Below are 13,131 nucleotides of genomic sequence, written 5' to 3' on the forward strand. Positions count from 1 at the left end.
GCTCTGACATCTGCTTCTCTTTCTGGAGGTCTCTGAGATTGTTTGGCTTGCCTATTATTCCAAGACTCAAGTGTACCCCTTGGGCTTTATGTAAAACATTGTTTTCCTTTGCTTATAACTATGAGATCTCTATGATTTAAAATGACACTTAGCCTCAGGCACTGTTTTTTGACTTTCGGACTTCAGACTTTCTCCTCCTCCTGACTTAGCTATGCCTCTCCAGGCTATTTCCTAGCATCAATCCACCAGACAATGTTCCATCCCTCTCAAAGGTACAAAGATAGAACTAGATCCCATATTTATCAGTGAATAGCTTTCAGCTGCAAGAAACACAATCTCGAACTAAAACAGGTCTGAAAAAATAAACCCTATATTACTCAATAAGAAATCTGTGTTAGAAAGCTTCAGTTTTGGTGCAGTCACTTAGCAATTACAAGAATGACCCAGAGACACCACATCTTTCCACAACGTGGAAAGAAGATTGGCAGTATATTTCTTCATGGTTCCAATATGTCAGCCATAACTCCAGGCATTACAATCTCATAGGACAGTATCCCAAATAGAAAGGAAGGGGGCAGAGGGCAGGAGTTAAAGGGCTTTTCTTTGTATGGCTCTTCACTTTTACCAGGAAGCACCATCTTTCTAACAATCTCCTAAGAAGACCCTCTGTTCATCTCGCATGCCCCATTCAGAAAAATGACTAGTAAATGCCCTGGGGAAGACCCCTTAGCACCTAAACAAAAACTGTATTTATTTAGTAAGCAAGAAAGTGTTCATTGTCTTTTGGGTAGGTAGCCAACAGTGGGTGTCATACCATGGCTTCTATCAAGGTAGAGAGAAGCAACTTCTTCCTACATAAGTCTCAGCTTTAAAATCAATAGTTTAGCATCATGATTCAGGTTTCAGGAAACAGATTATATGTGTTGTGACTAATGCATAAATTGCAGCATTCAGTCCTGAAGTGGAACCCTTCAGTGTCTGTGATAAATGTCTTAGCTTCTATTTCTTCATATCTGAGGCATGATATAAGGCAGGGATGATTGTAGCAGCAGTGGGGCTGAGACGTCCACAGGAATGAGACGAATCACCCCAGTGCATTTTTCTGCAGGATTTTAGATCACTGAAGGTGAAGAATGAAAATCGCATGTGGAGACAGTGAGTTAAAGGTAGAATTAAACTTTGCTTTGCATGAGCCACTGTGTCCTAAGGAGCCCGTGGAGACTTGGCCCACGGTGATAAATGTTAAAGAAGGAAAAGGGATTCAGTGAAAAGTACTATGATGCCACCCCAGGAAATACTACTGATTTGCTGGGATATTTGAAAAAATAGAAAGCTACAGGATAGACATTTAAAACACAATTTATCAGAGTGCAAAAAATGCTCAGTCAGTATACACAACCCTATAACATAGTTTGTAATTAATTAGCTATGTGAATGGGATAAATGTGATCAAAACAATACTCACACACTAGAATTTTATTTGTGACCTTTTTATTCTTTGGTCATATTATCTGATCCAGAAAACAAGCTTGAACTTGACTTATAACCTTATTTTATCTTTACTAAGTGAGTGTGAAAAATGTCAATGTAAAATGACAGCAATGTCAGTAACAATTGATTTTAGGGAGTATAGCAGTAGCTGTAGGAATTAAATATAAGGAAATCTTTTACTGACATTTTAGTCTCTTAACAGCATGAAGTAGCTAATACTAATACTGATTATTCTTTTTAACCTTATACTAAGGATCTTACCTCCCAGGTGTTATCTTTAATGGTTGTAAAAACGGTCTCAAAATAACTAAACTGGCTTAATTTACTTAGGGCCACTCAGCTAGAGAGAAATGGAGCTGGTCTCCATATCCTAGGCCTGCCATACTTCTAACAGGTTGCTTTAGAGAAATCAGTGTGTCCCACAATGCATATTGTACTTTGGGACATTAACAGATGGAGGTTTTCTTCTCTGGGTACCAAGCAAAAGAAAGAAGAATGGAAGAGAACTACAAAGAAAAAAATACTGTTCCTGTTCCAAATGAAGGGCAAAGAAAGAACTGGGCCTAAAGCTGATAAAATATCGCCTTCATAGCAAGTATATGTCAGGATTCTCCAAAGGGGGGGGAGGGAAACAGAACCAATAGGAGATCACACATATACTGGGGGTGCCAAAAAATGTATACACATGTTATGTATGCTCAAGCAGTAGTTTGCTATAATCAGAAGTGTCTGGACGTTGATGGTAACCACTTTGAGCACCTCTTGTAATTGCAGAAGTCAAATGTGACTTGTATTCATCTTTTGTTATCGGTATATATTGAGTATCACAATTAATACAGTTTTGTTTTTTTTTCTGTTCTTAAAATGTGTATACATTTTTTTTGGCACTGTGTGTGTGTGTGTGTGTGTGTGAGGTATTTATTTTAAGGAATTGGCTCACACATTTGTAGGAGCTAGCGAGTTTGAAATCTGCTGGGCCAGGCTGGCTGGCTGGACAAGCAAGGAAGAGTTGGTGTTGTGACTTGAGTCTAAAGGCAGTCTGGAGGCAGAATTTCTTCCTCAGTGACTTTCAGTCGTTTTTTTTTTTCTTTTTTTTTTTCTAAAGGCCTTTAACTGATTAGATGAGTCTCACATTTAGGAAAGTAATCTAGTCAAAGTCTACTGATTCAGTGTTAATCATATCTAACAAATACTTTTACTAGTATTCTACCAAAAATTAGGTACCTTGAGTATTATGGCTTATCCGAACTGACAAAATTGCCATCAAATCAAGAAGGGATGGTTGAAAAACGCTACACAGAACATTGGAAAAATATAAACAGAGAAATTAAATTATTACCTAGTATTTTCTTTTGCTACTAAATCTTAATATCGGCCACGTTCACAATGCCCATCCTTATCAATTACATACAGTAGCATCATTTTCCCTCAATCAAGATAATGCACAGAAAAAACTCCAGTACTATTAACAGAATCATTTAAGTGTTTACTAAAGATTTCATACATGCCATGCAATGTGTCAAGCACTGGGTCCAAAAAGAGAAAACAACATCATCTCTGTCCTCGAGGGATTTGAGTCTGATGAGGGGAGCAGGGAAACAGGATGCCCGTATAAAAACAATTCAGTCTTTTCAGTACTCGTTTAAGTGTCAATGCCAGGGTTACTATATTTATTAAAGCGGGATTAACTCACCCTTGACTGATAGGCTGACAGAGGAAGGTGAGCTCTATAACTCCAAGAATTTCTTTTCATGGATAATTTCCCAGCACAAATAGGAATACTAAAAGTTTTCAGATCAGTAATAACAACTTGTTGGAAATGCAATCCATACATACTAGGAATAAAAGAACTATAAACTGCTATGATTTAAGAAAATCATTACAATGGAAGTTATTCTAGTTATGCATTTATACTAAACTTTTGAATATCCAAATGCCACATAGGTACTAAACAAATATATGAAAAGAACTTTACTCAGATAATTAAATGAAAGTCAGTGATTCTCAGAATCAGTGGGGAAGCAGATATTTTTTACCTAGAACTGAGTCCAAGAATCTGCTTGGTCACTGCCACTTGTGACCTTGATAAAACTACTTCAACTGCAAAGTCTTAATCTATTTTTCCTGGTAATAATATCAATTGGTTTTTACAGTTGTAAGGATTAAACGTGATTACACATGTGAACGTGCCAAGCAGCACTTGAAAGTAGTATGGTCTTCTAAGGACGATTCCTTTATTCGTATTAGATTCAAAACTTAGGATAACTCAGGAGAAGAGCTCACCACTTTATGGTTTTATGAGACTATTTGTTATATTTTGCATTGTTTATACCCTTTAATTTGGTATGTAAATTGCTAATGTGATGTGAAATAAAATTGTGTCTATTCCCCCTCCTGCATTGCTGCAGCTGACACACACATATACACAAACCCTCCTGGTGAATTATGGCAGTCAATTCTACATTATAAAATTATCATTGTTAAAGATTACTACAATAATTTCTTGCTCTCACTTAAAGGTGTCTCACATTATCAGAAAGGCACACTACACTTGAGGTACACCGTTTTGTACAGGAACAAATAATAGGCTTATAAACAAAGCTGGTGAAAATACCAGACTAACAAGGTGAAGGGAGGAAACAGACAAGAATTGTGAGACTGACCTTTGTTCTAGTTATTCTGACTACTGCATTTCTCTAGCTAGCACACTTAAGATAACATTTGCATCGATATGAGATGTGATTGGAGAACACTGTGTTCTCTGAAGCTGAAAAATGATAGATGTGCATTTCATACCTTTTGGTTCATTCTAGAAAGCAAGACTCAAGTTTTGACAGATGTTTTCTTAGAACACCATATAAGAATGGAGAGAGAGAGAGAGAGAGAGAGAGAGAGAGAGAGAGAGAGAGAGAGAGAGAGAGAGAGACAGACCAGATATCAAACTTGGGGCTTTTCAGCTTAGATCACAAAACTTGGGAGATGGAGGAGCTCTATTAGACCAAGCTTCTCCTTTTAAAGATGTGACTGGAATTCAAAGAATTTGAGGTCACACAAGTCAGAGAGAGGGCTTACTGTATTTTCATTAGTTATTAATTGCAAAATCATAGTTTAGCACTTAGAAACATTGTGAAAATAACTTGTTTTGGAGAGCAGAAATTGTTAGAAAAGTGTAAAAATGAAGCATGTGTTTTCTTAAATAAGTTACATTATTGTGCTTTCCCCTATGGTCTTTTGTCATTACACAGACAAAATTCACCTATATTTAGGAAGTGAACTTCTCTTTTATGCCATTAGTGTTGCTAATACTGATAAAGGAAAGGTTAAATTTAATTTATAGTTTTGAGTCCCAGGATTGGAAACTTCCTGAGCTAAAGTATGTATCATTAAAGTATCTTTTATTGATTGCAATGACCATAGATATGTTTTTAAAATCAGGTTTTAATTTTACATATATGCTTTGTTACATTTCATTATAAAATATTTGAATTATAAAAAATAATATATTTAGCATATACAAATTGCATATAGGTCACATATATGTAAAGTAAGTTGAATATATTAAGTTACCCATAACTGGTAGGTATAATAATAATATAAACACTTGTGAGTACACTACCCAATGTTAAGGTATTTTTCCCGTGAGGTTTTATCTTTAGATACATAGTCCTCTGTTTCTTCATTTTGCTTGAGTTTCAGTGATGGTTTGTGTGCATTAAAGTCACCTCTCCCAGTCTTGAAGGAGAGACCTTCTGTGATGAACCTTATGATTCAACCCTGCCCTAGCTCTTAGCAGTCTCTCACAGTTTTGTGATCGTCCAAGCAGCCTATTTTATTTGTAACATCTCCCAGTGGTTGAGTGTGCCATGACCCTCAACTGTTTCCCAAAGGGGAGAAGCTCAGTCAGCACCCAGATTCAGGCTGATTGGAAGCTAGACCCTCCAGCAGCAGCTTTTAAAGTATGCAAATATATACATACAGTCCTTAAACCCGCATGGCCACCAGTATCAGGTGATGTACAGGTGTGCCCTGGTGGCAGCCACAGAAACCAAAGCAACAGACTTAAAACTCCGAACCTGCAACATGTGAATTCTCCCCTCAGGAGATACCTGCGCTCTGGAGCGGGCAGAGGGGGAAGAAGGCAGGATGATGGTGCCCACTGGTCTCTGCCTGTGAGAACCACCCCAGCAGGCCCCCAGATGTGTCAAATCAGACGACCACCCTCACACCGACACTCTAAGCAAAGGAGCTTCTCCCATGCAAAATAGAGTTCACCTTGATCTGTCACTCGGCTGGACCCCAGGGAGGGTGAGTCCAAGTGCATGAACCCTTTAAGAGCCTTTCCTCAGATCAATATAGTTTTGTGAATCTCATTGACAGGAGCCCCACGGATTTTCAAAGATACATGTTTTGGGGGGGTGTTTCTCGGGTGCAGGTCTTAAAAGTTGGGGGTACCTAGTGTGGGGTTCAAACCTTTGGCTTCTCAGGGAGGAGAAGCTCCGGGTTTTGAGTTCTCAGGGAGAAACACCTGGGGCCTGGGGTTTATCTCGAGAACATGTCTCAGCCTCTCCTACCTGCTTCCAGGTGAGCTTCTCATCTTAGCACGATGTTAGGCATTGCTCAGCCAGTTTTCAGGTTTTTTGTTTGTTTGTTTTTTCCAGAGGAAGTTGTTCCACATTTAATTGTAGATTCTATGTGTTTTTGGGAGGAGGCAGTACGGGAGCCTCTGACTTTGCCATCTTGAACCGTAATTTAACTTAAGAAATAATATACACCTGAAATTAACATAAAACAATATTGAATGTTTAAAAAGAACAAAAAAAAGAAACAATATTCTTCTAATATTCCTCTGCATCCTGCCTTATCTTCCTGTCTCCCGGATTCAAGAAGTAGCCATTATCCTGAATTTTGTTTTCTACATATTTATCATTTCTTAGCCTTTTAAAAATAGATTTATCACTCATATGTCCATGAAAACAGGTTATCATTTAATTTTGCTTGTTTTAAAACCTTTGTGGAAATGGTTCTATATAGTTGATATTTATTTGTGTCTTGCTTTGCTTATTCAACATTATCCAACAATATGTTACGATTCCTCCTAGTGTGTGTTACATGATACTCGAATGGAAGTTGGCCACAGCAACTTGCATACTATATTTGCTAGCTAGGAAAAAAAAAAGGTGTTTTATGAACAATATTTTTCTAAGCCAAGTAAAGGTGTATTAAAACATTTATTTTTCGATTGCCACGTTCTCTGTTCATGATCTGTTTGATAGCCTGACCTTGTAAATGTTAATTTTGATTCCAAAGATGCCATCCTCTTCTTTCTCAGGCCCAATTGTAAAGTAACACCATCATTTACCTCCTAGGTATTTTGACAAACAATTTTCACCGTGACCTAACAGCAAGACTAATGATACTAGGGATTTGAAATTGAAATGAAAGAGCATGGATGTCTGTGGGAAGCAGGGTGGGCTAGGCTCCAAGCAGAAAATTTTAAAGATGCTATCCAAATTTGGAAATATTCTTTTTAGTTTCTGTAATTTAGATCAGTAATTTTATTCCTTCCAAATTTTAGAATAATTTTATTTTATCACATGCATATGGTGTTTATATAGAAGATGAAGATAAGAATTGGGACAATTTCTAAATGAATTGATTCAAAAGAACTTTTCTAAAAAATATATATATAAAAAAAAAAACCCTATTGTGCATTAATAGTCACTAGCATCCCCGCCCCCTTTCTGGTGTGATGCCACATGAACTGAATTCCATTCCTACTTTCATTGTTCTAACTACTCCGTAAGAACACACTCAATACTCTGATTGCCTTGGAGGTGCCAGGCACTGTCCTTCAAGCAGGGAATAAGCAAAGTGAAGAAGACAAAGATAGTCATTGACTGGCTTTGTCAAAAACTAAGCAGATGCTGCCTTATCTGTGTTCCACTGAGACTAGACATTTTTACCTGCAGTTGACCTAAAATTAGAAGACAATACGCTAGAATTACATCTTCCGTCCTGAAATATCAATATGGAAGGCAAACTATTATTTGGCATTCCTTAAAATTATATTCTTGAAAATATGTATGTGATTTATAAGTAAAGAATGTGCTCTGTTGGTAACACAAGGGGCATGATTCTACAATAAAGGAAGCGTGCTCCTGGCAAAATTTAAGCCACTCTTCTCTTGTCCTGAGTAAATCAGACTCCAAAATTGAATATTAACAACTTATTTAAAAAATATGTTACAATGAACTAGAATACTCTCCTTTGATTTTTATTTTTCTAATTATATTAAAGCACTTTATACATCTTGTTTAAACATAATTTCATTATTGTTAAGTGTGATGTTCAGGGTAAACACATGCAGTTTCAAACCACTGAACTGTGCTTTGCCTTGTAATTTCCCATCCATACCTTATAATTTTCTTAGCTCTTTCCCTTTGGCTGGACGTTGAAGACATCTCAAACATATGCTCTCTCTACCACCATAGACTGCCCTTTGCACTTAAAAATGTTCTACCGACCTCAAAACAAATGAACTGTAGATAAAAGAAGACATTCTGTATTGGAAATTTGCCAGTGAGAGGCCAGTAAATGGTTGGAGGCACTAATCACCTGGGATCCAATAATAAGGGTAATTCTATAGCATAGATCTCCTTCTACAGAGCCACACCAATTCAAGTTTAGCAAGACAAAGCCATCACCTTTATAGCCAATCAGGTCAGCTCAGGGTATGAGAACATGATGAAGAAGATAGTTTCCATCCTGAAGCCAGCAGTATTTGTAAAATAACAGAAAGGTAAAGAAACTGAAAAAGAGGGCTGCAGATCTGAAAAAAGGGTTCCAAATAAACTTCTGCTCTGATCGGCTGCTCCAAATAACGACAGTTTTTGTTAAGATCTATTTAAATGCTAACTGCAAATAGTCCTGCCATCATTGACCACTACTGTAAGATGATATCATTTTTTCAAGGTCTTAAAATGTGCCGATCACCACAATACTTACCACCCATATTCTATTTTTCGTATTCTGCAGAAATAGTTTACAAAGTAGATATTTTAATCCCAACTTTTATAGGGAAAGAAACACAATCAGATTGATACTGCATTTCACTTCACATCATTCTGATTTTATCTCAAATGGTACCTACTTAGACTCAAAGAAGACCCATTCTTGTGCAGACACAATTGTATTGCCTCATATGCTGCTTGTCAAATATCTTACAGAATGCTTCCCTCCACCATATGCATCAATGTCTATCAAATTATTTTTATTCATGGCAATTGTCATTTTATGAAATTATTTTTGTTAAACTGTTCATTGCCTATTATTTCCACGAGAATGTAAGCTCCTTGAAAGCAGAGAATATGTTTGATTTGTTTCTACATGTGTGGAGACTAGATCGGTGCTTGACACATAAATGGCAGTCAGGAAATATTTGTTGAATGAATAAGCAAAGAATATCTTGAATGATAATCTGGTAATTGGCAGAACCAGGATACAAACAAACTCGGGTCTTTGGCAGCCAAAGTTTATATTTTCTTTCATTTTCCTCTGACTACATTTTCCATTTTATAGCCTCTTAATTTCAGATTACCAGGTTATATATATCGATGTCAAATTTCCCAACAATTGAGGGTTTTGTCTTGTTAGAACAAACCCGGCCCTCCAAGTATGAGAGGATTGCCACCAGCTTTCATGTCATTATTCAGTCACATTGTCTGGATGGAGTTGATTCTTGAAAGGGAATGTATGCCCTCTTTGACCTCCACTAGACTAACTGGGACTAGACAGTACTTAACTCACCGAGAGGGTATTAGTCTTCCCATCAGCACATCAACTATCATAATTCTTGACCCCTCCAGGTTTGGAGCTGAGATCAGGTATGGGGAAGTCTAACATTAAATACAAAATTTAAAAGCTCTTCTGTGTGCTTTAGTTAATTATAACATTATTACCAGCCAAAATGATCATGTAGTTATAAAGATAGATAAGTGCAGGTTACATGAAAGGAAACTCTGTATCTAGACCTCAGAATGTTTTCAATACACTGGTTTGCAGAAACAGTTTGAGCAAAAGGATGTGTTCAGTCAGCATTCATTCATTTCACAAATATTTGTTGAACATCTACTGTGTGCTTTTTATAGCACTGGAAATGATGTGCAGTTGCAAATGCCACATGACAGAGGGAATGTTAATTAATTAATATAATATATTAATCAAATGGTCCAAACTAATAATATTTAATTTTCCTTCCAATCTGGAAATATAATGATCACCACACAGTCTATATTAATGTTGTACTTGCTTTGTGGAATTTGGAAATTCTTAGGAAAAGGTATTACTTGTGTCTGACACACTAATTTTATGTGTTAATATATTCCATAACAATACTATGTTTCCCTAAAAATAAGACCTAGCCAGACCATCACCTCTAATGCGTCTTTTGGAGGAAAAATTAATATAAAACCTGGTCTTATTTTACTATAAGACCAAGTATAATATAATATAATATAATATAATATAATATAATATAATATAATATAATATTATATAATATAATATATACCTGGTCTTATATTAATTTTTGCCCCAAAAGACACAGTAGAGCTGATGATCCAGCTAGGTCTTATTTTTGGGAAACAGGGTATCCATAAAACTTACTAAAGTTCCTCTACTTCTGATTTTCTGGCTTGAAAATTCTTCATTTATTCACAAAGTAGAATTTACATCTGATTGCCTATTTTCCAGGCTTAGGCTGTGCATTTAAGTCATCACTTTTTACTCAACTTCAATAAGGTCTTTTGTTTATGGAAGGGACTAAGGAAATCTGGATAAAGTTTGGGAAGTCTTGGTGATCTCTGAGGTCTTCTTATTATCCCATCTCATCTGCTCTTATAAATGCTTTCCCTGAGGTCTTGAATTACAGCATCACCGTCAATCTACTATTTGAGCTCGACCACAACTCTTGTCACTTTTACTTCTACCCCTCCAATAATCTCTATGTTAAAAACGAATGAATGAACAAACAAACAAACAAACAAAAATCCTTATCAAAATTAATCTCAAGTCTTGTCCTTTATCTACCTCCAGAATGCTCAGTCTTTCTAGACTTGTTCTGAAATAAGGCATCCAAGACTCTTGATGACCTGGCTCTAACTTAACATTTCAGTCTCATCTTTTGTCACTTTCCTCTGACTCTTAAAATATGGAGGCCTACCCAATCATATCTCACCGCACAGATATACACAGTTTGTGCTTCTCTTAACATTCATTTCCCCATCTCCATAACTCCACTACTATTTTTCTTTGCTTAGTCTCTGTCTGATTACTTCCTATTCATGTCTTAAGCTCTGGCACACTGGCATAGATACCACTTCTGATGAGGCTTTTTCTAAACTAAGTGGCTTCGTGGCAATCCGTGTATTCATCTATTACAAAAGTTATCACATTTATTGTATTGATTTCCTTTTCTCTTAGCCTCTTTTCTGACACAATGTGCTTTTATCTTCACTGTGACTATATAATACTTAGAAGAGGGACATGTGTATATCGGACACTCAATAAATGTCATATGAGTGAACTAGATTCTAACAAGATGCCATGATTCCTTTAACTAGATATTTTTTCAGATAATTAAATGTGAGATTCATTTTAATTTAACAGCTATTACAAAAAGCAATGAACACAGTCTCTAATTTTCTACACATAACATCCTTTTTTTAATTTTTTGTTATTGTTCCAGAGTGAAAATCATTATTTTGGGGAGTGTTTTACTACAGAAATATCTATGTTTTAAACAATAAGAAAATTTAACTTTCTGATTACCCTGTTGCTACCTTAAAGATAAGCACTTGAAAGTGCTTACACTCAGGTGAAAAACATTATTTAAAATCTCTGTGAGGTTTTAAATATGTGAAGGGAAAATGTATTCCAGGAAGGTAATATGAATCAGATCAATGGATAGAATCACACTATATGCCATATGAATTTTATAGGCTCAAGTTTACATTTCAAAAGTGCAAAGTAATGTAAAATTGTAAATTGGCCAAGCACTCTAAATAAAATACCAAAGAAGCCTGGAACAATTTTGAGCTCCAAGAATATTATGAATTTATATTTCCATGTTTATATGTATATACCTCACCAGAGACATATAATTAGTTTGACTCCACAGTCTACATACCCTAGGCAAATCGTGTTTGAATATTGAGGCTAGAGGAGGCAACTACTCTTGCCTACCCTTAAATCTACTGCAAACCTGTTTTTCCTCACAAAGATTTGATCCTTTCACTCTCCTGATTACAATCATTCAATGCTTCCCAAGACATAATTGAAAATGCATTAGGTGGTATAGGAAACTTTTCAAAAATTGGTTCCTATCACCTGTCTAAAATTATATCCTGGCCCTGTAAACCTCACATGTTGTACTTCAGCCATACTCTACTGGCAGTGTCGCAACACCCTCAGCCCATATTCAATCAATAGTTTCTTCCCTCATCTTCCCCAGTGCAACCACAACCTAAAACTTAACGAATCAAGGGGAAGACCTATTTCAGACAACAGATTCTTGTTAAATGATGATGAAGGAAGAGGATGTGAGGACCTGAGTATCAGATATACAAAATATAGTTCTATATATTAAAATTGGCCATAAGAAACTTAGAGGGAAGGATGGGAGTGAAGTACTCAAATGACATTGTTGTCTGGGTTTATATACATAACTTCCAAGGTTTCTCAAACCTTACCTCTTCAGCTTATCACTCCTCCCCTATATTCAAATGGCATGTTGACTCATATACGTATCACTGCTTAGATACGACATATGTTTACTTGATTCATGAAAACCTATCACATTTTGATTTAAAGATCCAAATTTCTCCCCTGTAATCTGACATTCTGAGGTTTCAAGGTCCCAAGTTTATGGTGACAGGTTTAAGGGCTTCTTTTCAAACACAAGTCACTTCTGCTTTTATTTGGTTACCTAAAAGCTGCTGGGTTATGCCCTTAAATGTCTACTTCATTTATTCATTTTATCCAGCCCAGCAAAGCTCACTCATGGATTTTTTTCTAAGTATGAGCATGTATGCATTTAACCAGCCTCAATCAGTCATTTTGTCATTAATCTAAACAAGTGTCCTTAGTTTGGAGTATTAATTTTCAGGCTAGCAACCGTCTTGAGACAAAGGTACTTTCAAGTGATCTCTGAGAGTGATTGGCAGAAACTGAGACCCTGCATATCTCCTTAATCACAGCACAAAGTGCATTTAGGAATTTTATCACCATCAATCTTATCTGAGAAAAAAACTACTGCTTAACATCTGTTGTACTGCAAAGAGTCAGAATTAAAAAATAACAAGATATACTATTAAACAAAGTCAATAAAACAGGATCAAACATTCCATCTTTATGAATTAAAAATCCTCTGACTTTAAATTAGACAATGTTTTTATTTTAGTTTGTTTAGAAGGAAAAAAAGCATTTTTTTTTTTTAAGTTGAGGAGATAACATACTATTAGAATGTGTCTGAATCTTTAAGTTGTAAGCAAAAGAAAATCCAGTAGAAAATGGCTTAAACAATGGAAGGAATTAACTAGATAGAGTGACTTGCAAATTGAGAAGTATCAGTTTAATGGAGCA

The sequence above is a fragment of the Rhinolophus sinicus genome, chromosome 14 (genome assembly GCF_057876585.1).
Source record: "Rhinolophus sinicus isolate RSI-liver-muscle chromosome 14, RSI-T2T, whole genome shotgun sequence".
Lineage (NCBI taxonomy): Eukaryota > Metazoa > Chordata > Mammalia > Chiroptera > Rhinolophidae > Rhinolophus > Rhinolophus sinicus.